This window comes from Vidua chalybeata, chromosome 1, assembly GCF_026979565.1.
Source record: "Vidua chalybeata isolate OUT-0048 chromosome 1, bVidCha1 merged haplotype, whole genome shotgun sequence".
Lineage (NCBI taxonomy): Eukaryota > Metazoa > Chordata > Aves > Passeriformes > Viduidae > Vidua > Vidua chalybeata.
In genome coordinates this window covers 23,660,565-23,668,802 of record NC_071530.1, presented here as the reverse complement: position 1 = coordinate 23,668,802, position 8,238 = coordinate 23,660,565, and the positions used below count along the sequence as shown (strand labels likewise).

The following is an 8,238-nucleotide window of genomic DNA, read 5'->3' as shown; positions in this document are numbered from 1 at the left end:
GTAACAAATGCAATGTAGAAAAATATATCTTTAATAGACTTCCTAATGTAAAGTGCATGGCTATTTTAGATGATGTGGTAGGTAATGATATTGGCATCACTTACCGATATTCACATATTATGTGTTTGTGTTTTATGGCAGTTTACAAAAGAGTGTCATCACCAGATGCCAAATATGGGCAAATCATGCTGGCTGGTATATTTTTTGTCATTACTACTAATTTTGATTGTTCTTAAAGTTTTGTCTTCTTTTTTTTCCCACTTTTTAATCTATGGAATTGTGTAAGGCAGGCTGTGTTTTCCCCTTTGGAAATCATTGCTATGTATTTACCAGGTAACTGGAAAAAACAGAGGTGGGTGCACTGATGTGACACCATAGACAGAATGAACAGCATTGAACACTTGCTATTAAATGCCAGACAGCAGTTGGCTGCAGGGTCCCCACATTCTCAGTGTTTTTCTAGAATACATAAATTAAAAAACTTATTCTGTTATAGCTGTTGATGATTATATGCTCTTATTGTGTTTGTACTCAGGAATGGTACATTATCAAAAACACTTACAGATAGATGGGAGATGATCTCAGAATGACCTAGTCCATCCCATTTCTTTGGAGCAGAATTAGATCATTCCCAAAAGGTGTTTAGCTCCTGTGGTTGCCCAACCCTACACTAGAATACTTGTATTTAACTATATACTTGTCTTTAAAAGGTGTTTCTTAATGCCTAACATAGGTCTGTGCTGTAAATTAAGCCAATTGTTTCTGATACAGATCAATAAATCCGTACACACTGATCTGATAGTCAGGTTGGATGATGGGGCCTTGAACAACCTGGTTTAGTGGGAGTTAAGGTCCATTCCAACCCCCAAACATTCTATGATTCTGTGATTCTGTGGTAGACCAGCATAAATCAATCAATGATACAATGTAACTCTCAGTTATTTCTACCAAAGAAAACACTGCTTCCTGTTGCAGCTGCTGAGGGGCAGCCATTCCTTATCCCCTTCATCACCTGACTGATAGGACACGATGCTGCCTCAGGGCTTTAGACATCAGTGTCTTACCAGCTCCTGGCAGTTTCACACAATTCATTTCTTCTGCAGTCAAATGCTACATAGTTTCAACTTAATTTTCATTACATTTATATTTACTAACTGACACTGGAGATCATATGTGGTCATATTTCTATTTGATTTTTTGACTAAATATTAATTAATTTACAGTGGCACCATACTTTGGGTAGGTTCCTTTCTCATACACCAGATTTGTTGTTGTTGTTGTTTTTTAATAATTACTACATTTTTCATTAAGCAGAAGCAAATATGCCATTTCTCTCCAAAATGGGGCAACACAGATGGCATGCTGGGCTTCTGGATGAACTGACAATTTCCATATCACATTTACCTAATTCCCAAGTGCAACACAAAAAAAAGGCTTATTGGCTATCCACCACATAAATGCCATCTGGGCTCTGGGTAAGGTAGGTTCTTTCTGCATGACAGAAGGAAGCCCACACTTGGAACATGCTTAAGAACCTGGTCTATGCACTATCTGCATTCAAAGTCTACTCCCTTTCTGTGAAATGCTGAGAGGAGGAAAATATATAAAATCTTGCTTTAGTCACTGTTACCAACAGATAAGACTAAGCTTATTTGGCATCAGATCAGCTGAGTGAAGTCCTGTTTTCTGTGACGAACTTTCCTGATCATATCTACAATCTAAACTAAGTCATATTCTGACTAATTTTTTAAGACGTGAATGACAAAAAGATTTAGGATTATGGCAATCCTATGACAAATCAAATGGTGTGTTCTTTGAAAGCTTCCACAGACAACATCAGTTTTCACAGCAAAAACTCTATCTCTACTTCTTTTCTACACTGAATGGAAAACAGAGATTAAGAGTAAGCATTCTGCAAATGGCATGAAGAAACTCATCTATGCAATGAGTTTATAGACACAGATGTAAATACACTTACCTGAGCAGATGTAAAAGTCACTAAAACAAATAGAGCCTAAAGGAAAAGGGGAGAACCTCACCCATGCCAAAGATTGCCATAAAGAAGTGTAGAATATAACACAAATGGGCAAGGACTGCAAATCAGGGGAAACACTTGGAAGTAAATCAAATACAGGTCCATTCTCCACCATGTCCCTCAATTGCTGGCTATTGCCAGCTTCAGGGTGGCTGATATTTCTGCCCCAGTGAGCCCCCTTTCAAAAATATCTAAATCTTGAGGCCAAGACAGATACACTTTCAGCTCTGGGCTGAAAGAAAGAGTGCCAGCAAGAGACCACAGATGGGAGATGGCATCAGCTCCTTGAGAGTTCCACCTCGTGCTTCATGCCACAGGGTCCCAGGATGAACTGGCAGTGCCCATCTCAACAGACTCCGCTGGCTCATTTCCCCACTGTCACTCTTGGTAGGGATCTGGATTACCTAGCAGCTTCCACAGTGGCACAGCCTGGCTGCCAGCCCTGTGGCATAAAACACCCCATCAGGACCCCACCGCTTCTGACCCTGTCTGCAGCGTACATACTGTATCTACCCCTGTGCAAGATCACAGGATCAGGGCTGCAGATGAAGCGCCATCTTCTTGCTGTACTCTTTCACTACTGTCCTGCAGTGTGATTTTCATTGAATGTGTTCCCTCCCCTCTCCTTCCATTTTCCTGGCTCTGGCTGCAAGCCGTTTGGTGCAGACTGCCTTTCATTACGAAGCAGCACAGTGTGGTGCCCAGGACGGGACCCAGCTCTGAGCTAAAGCTTCAGGGAACGAGGCAAATACAGATAGCAAGCTGTTTTCTTCACACTAGGTATACAGTTTGCCCTTGATCATCCATTGCACAGTAATCCCCAAAAGTCAACTTTCTGAAGGCAGTCAATGAAATTCACTGGCTCTTGCCTTAAGAGCTGGATGGCAAAATACAGCTGCTGGATTCTCTCAGGTGCATTCCTAGGAATATGGAGAGACTATTGGACAAACAGGCTTGTGTTACTTGTAGGTGTGCTCTTCTCATGGCAACTTTCTTGGCCACTTCTGCCACCGATAATTACTAAAGCTTATACAAACAAATATGGGAAAATATGTATGCTTAAACCCTGACATTATGTTATGGTTCTTTGTCCTAACAAACAATAGCCCCGCAGTATAGTTTATTACTGTAAAAACAGAAAGATACAAATTGTAAAACATAAAATTATCTGCTATAAACAAAGGCTCTGATTGAAAGAATAATAAACTAAACAATCATACTGTAATTGGCTTAGATGCCTTAATCAGTGCCAATTATGCCGTGGCTGCTATGGTTTACAGGGATTAGATTCTCACTTAAATTAGTTAAAACATTGTGTGAATGTTAACAATTTATTTGTCTGTAAATATGTTAGTAAATATGTTAGAATTTTTATGTGTTCAACTAAGAAGTTACATATTTAAAATATTTTCATATTTGACATTGGAATTAATTCTTAACGTTCAGTTGTATCATCTTTCTCATTATGCCTATGCTTCACTAAAAGTAGGTTTAAAATATGTAGCATATATTTACAATCCATTTTCACACAGCTATAACAAGGCTAATGATAGGTGAGAATAATTATTTCCCAAGTTTGGTATTAGATGTGATGTCTGAAATAGCTTCTCAGGAATAATTTTCTATGCAGTATAATTATTACTTTTTTGTTTAGAGGACCTATTTTGGCTTGCTAAAGGGAACTTCTAAAAAGTCATAATTTATGCTAACATTTTAAAACAAATTCTAAATATTCAAATTCAGAATAATTGACTGATGTATCTCTACTACAATAATAGTTGGTCTCTTATCACTTCTGGTGTTTTCTTGAGGATAAATGCCTAGAAAAATGGGTTAAAACAATTGTAACTGAGAATGAAGATGCAAGTTAATAAACAAAACCTGACAATAAGACCCTAATAAAAGCAAACTATTTTCCAAACGCTTTATGAAAATCTTTTATTTGAAAAGGAAGTTTCATGTTCTGCAGAACATTTCTTATAAGATCGAACTGTGAATCCCCAGCAGAACCTCAGCTGTTCCAGAAATACAGATAAAATGCACAAAGCAAAACAATACTTTGTGTCTTATTCCTTCTGAAAGTCTTGGTCTATTCATCACAATTCTTGGTATTGCCCACCACTACCAGCTTATTTTAATCAACTACTTTTATACTCATTCTGGTAATTGCATTTTATCCATTTCCACACCACTGGCTTATTCATTATTTCCAGCAAAACAGTACAGACTTCATTTTATGGAAGTGATTTATGTACAACACGTAATTTCTTTTTAATTTTAATGGAGTTTGATTGAAATTTAATTCAAATTCAAATAATTCATTAAAATTTTCCATTCTAAATTCATTTCAGTATAAGTGGATTATATCTTTCTTGATTTCTCTGAAATTATAGTAATTTAAAAATAAATTGGAATTTAAAATCCAAATTGAAAAACACAATTTCACAAAGAAAATTTTGATGTAAAATCAGAAAACTGTGATGCAGAATGAAATTTCTTCCTCTGTCAATACACATTCCCAAATTTTTGTATTTCTAGAACAAAAAATACTTTAGAATTATATAAGTGTAGAAATAGCTACAAATGGTAGTGAGAATTCATTTCATAAAAGTATTTAATAAGCTTCTTAAAACATTAATTTCCAAAAATAGCTGTAAATTTCTAAAAATTAAAATACTGTCAATTTTAAAAGAAATAAGGGATTTCTTAATTTCTATATGGAAAAACTCCCATTGTTGATCAAAAATAAATATACATTTACCTCTTCTAAATCAGAAACGTTACAAGAAGCATGTTTTTTTCACAAACACAAAAGATTAAACCTTTTTAAAGGTTATTATGAAAATATCTATAATGCACAGTGTACTTTTTCTGATTTATACCTATTCTAAAATGTATATTGTTTGAAACATCTCCTTGATTTTGAACTTTAAACCAAATGTAGTAGAATTTATATTTTCAAAGAACTCAGATAATTCAGGTAATAATTTCAGCCTCTACAACAAGTTGTTTCTAGTATCATATATTTTAGGTGGTATTTATATTTAATCATGTTTGAAAATCTCTTCCTGAAATCACTTAACTTGTAGAAATTTAGAAAATTGGTTTAGGTAATTTTAGAGATTTGTATCGATTCTTTATACTTTGGGAGACAGAGTAATTTGACCACTTCAGATAGGGAGGAAAAAAAATAGTCACATCATTTTTTTAAAAAGTCCCTCAAAAAACTCTGAGGATCATATAAAGCCACATTAACTATGTGGCACTTTTCCATTATGAATTCATTCCATTTGACAGCATGAGCATATAATCTTCCATGGCAATCTCTCCTGACATCACCACACAAAAAGGCAGCTAGAACACTTCTAAAAGACAGAACAATTACATATGCTCCCAAAAATATTGAGAGAATTTGGGATGAAAAGGTGATCCCCTTCCAAGGAAAGGAAAGGAAAGGAAAGGAAAGGAAAGAAAGGAAAGGAAAGGAAAGGAAAGGAAAGGAAAGGAAAGGAAAGGAAAGGAAAGGAAAGGAAAGGAAAGGAAAGGAAAGGAAAGGAAAGGAAAGGAAAGGAAAGGAAAGGAAAGGAAAGGAAAGGAAAGGAAAGGAAAGGAAAGGAAAGGAAAAAGGAAAGGAAAGGAAAGGAAAGGAAAGGAAAGGAAAGGAAAGGAAAGGAAAGGAAAGGAAAGGAAAGGAAAGGAAAGGAAAGGAAAGGAAAGGAAAGGAAAGGAAAGGAAAGGAAAGGAAAGGGAAAGGAAAGGAAAGGAAAGGAAAGGAAAGGAAAGGAAAGGAAAGGAATACATATTACAAAACAAACAAAGGGAGATAGTGTACATATGAACCTTACGATGTGATTTATTTTGTCACATCTTTTAAGAACAAATATTTGATCTGTGTATTTGAATTTGTGACATTTTCACATTTAAATATTATGGGGTTTGCTGTTAACTTCAGCATATTTTTATGAAAAATCATAGACTTCAGAAGTTGATGAGGAATTTGTGATTTAAACGAAAATATATTGTGTGTATGAATTAAGTTCTTGAAAAGTGTGCACAGTCTCCTGCAAAAACTCACATGCCACTGTCCTTTTCCATAAAGGTGAGGGGTACCAGCCTTATCTTTTCTCTGGAGAAAATCAGGGGTCTCCCTTCTGCCCTCAACCAGTTTCCCCTCGCTGACCCTCCAGGTGCTGCTTCTAAACCTCTTAGAAATAGGAAGGGCATGAGGAATTTCTGGGGTCAGTTTTGAAGTCAGTTTTTATTAAACCTATAAGATTTCATACATGCTGGTTAGCACTGTGAGCCCAGCTGGAATAATTATATGCATCTTTCTGATATGGATTATTTTCATTTGTACAGTATTATATATATTTTTTTTTAATTTTTTTTTTTTTAGTTATTCTATATCAGTGTAGAGTGCCAAGTTCTAGACATACACTTTTTGTAACTATAAAAGCATGTAGTTAAATTACACTTCTCACTGTAAAAGGGGATTTGGGTCCACTTCTTCCCAGTTAAACCAGCAAATGAGGTGGTTCAGGAGCTGGATCATAATCATCCTTGAGGTCCAGAAGAGCATGTGCTAGAGGGTAGGGTATGAGCTGGGAGAACTGGGAACTAGGCCATACGCTTTTTCCCCATGGAGACAGAGTTGATTGGTATTTGTTCTGTGATTATTTTTTTTTTTTCCATGCAGTGAATTTCAGTATTTGCAGGAATTGGCTCCATACAAAATATTCTTTGCATCAGAAAATAGGGTGCCGGTGCAACCTACTCCTCTGCACACCCTGCTCTCCTTGCCCCCCTGCCCCATGCATCGCCAGCAGCAATTCTGTTGGGGCAAAGACTTTGCTGTGACTGGGGGTTCTTCAACAACGAAGTTTCTTGATGCTTCCCGAAAGCATTCACGGGCGCTTACTTCCTGCCGGAACTCTTTGCTGACTGTGAATGGAAAGTAGCAAATAAAAATAATTTAAAAAAAAATTAAAAAAAAAAAAAAAGGAAAAAAAGAAAGTAAGGAAAAAAGCACAGAAGAATTAGCGTTTTTCTGGAAGGGAGAAAAAAAAAAATAGTTATGTCCCATGTTGGGGGGGGGGGGGGGGGGACCGAAACCCCAAAAGGGTTATTTCCCAGCGCCTCGCACGCTGAGCTCTAGGAATGAGTCAGGGCTCTCAGTGCTGCCGCAGCCGGCTGAGCCCGCGCCCGTGCAGCCCCGAGCGCGGCGGGGCCGGGCCGGGGCCGGGGCCGGGCCGGGCCCTGCCGGGAGCCCCTGGGGCGCTCGCCCCGGGCCATGCCTGGCCGCGGCGCTCGCGGCGACCCTTGCGGTATGCGGCTGCCTTTGGCAGGGGCACATGAAGGATTTCATTGAGTGTGAAGACAGAGAGCAGAGACAGAAAGCAGAAGGAGGCGGCTGCAGCCTTTGTAGTCGGGGAGGAATGCGGAAATGTTGAAGCACTATGTCAAACTTTTTTGAAACGGGGTCAAGTCACATTCAGCCAGCGTGGGAAAGCAAGGGAAAAAAAAAAAAGTTGAGGAGAGGAAAAAAAAAAAAAAAAAAAAAAGCAGCAAGCTGCTCCTGCTCCCAGGCAGAACAGAGGCCGGGGGAGCGAGCGAGGAGCGGCAGCGCAGCGCCGGGGCAGCGGCGGCGGCGCCGAGGGCCGGTGCCCGAGCCCCGCACCGCAGGCTGCGGCCGGCGGGGCTGCGATCGTGGCGCTGCAGCTCCCCGGGGGCCGCCGGCCGCGATTTTTATTTCGCGTTTTCCTTTTCCCCAGGCAGGGTGGGGGCGGGAGGAGCGGGCAGGGGGACGAGTGTGAGCTCCATCTGCGCCAAGGTGCAGCCCGGCGGCGGCGGCGGCAGGAGGATGCGAGCCGAGGGCGGCCGAGCCGCGGATCAGCTACCTGTGTGGCCCGGGCGGCCGCTGCCGGGACCTGCCGGAGACATCGCCATGTGAAGGGGCAGACCCCGGGCCGGCTCTCCACCCCGCCTCGCTCAATGGGAGGTTTGTGTTAGAGAGGACTCACCCCCTCCCTCCCCCCCCCCCACCCCACCCCCCGGGGTTGAGGATTATTTGGGGAACTGGTGGCGGTGCAGGCGGTCGTGGCGCACACCAGGTAACGCGGGGCGCCCATGTGCTCCGCGCACCCGGCCCCGCGGCGTGGCCCACACGCCGTCCCCTCCCCTCCCGGCCCGGGAGCCCACACCGC

General features: G+C 40.6%; 1 protein-coding gene across 1 annotated transcript in view; it reads left to right on the top strand.

Annotated features, from left to right (window-relative positions):
• The first annotated feature begins 7,894 nt into the window (after positions 1-7,894).
• Positions 7,895-8,238, top strand: part of CDK6 (cyclin dependent kinase 6) — a 135,948-nt gene continuing 135,604 nt past the window's right edge. Inside the window, exon 1 of the mRNA XM_053939305.1 lies at positions 7,895-8,033. The gene's annotated coding sequence lies outside the window, so the exon portion shown is untranslated. The remainder of the gene's footprint in view (positions 8,034-8,238) is intronic.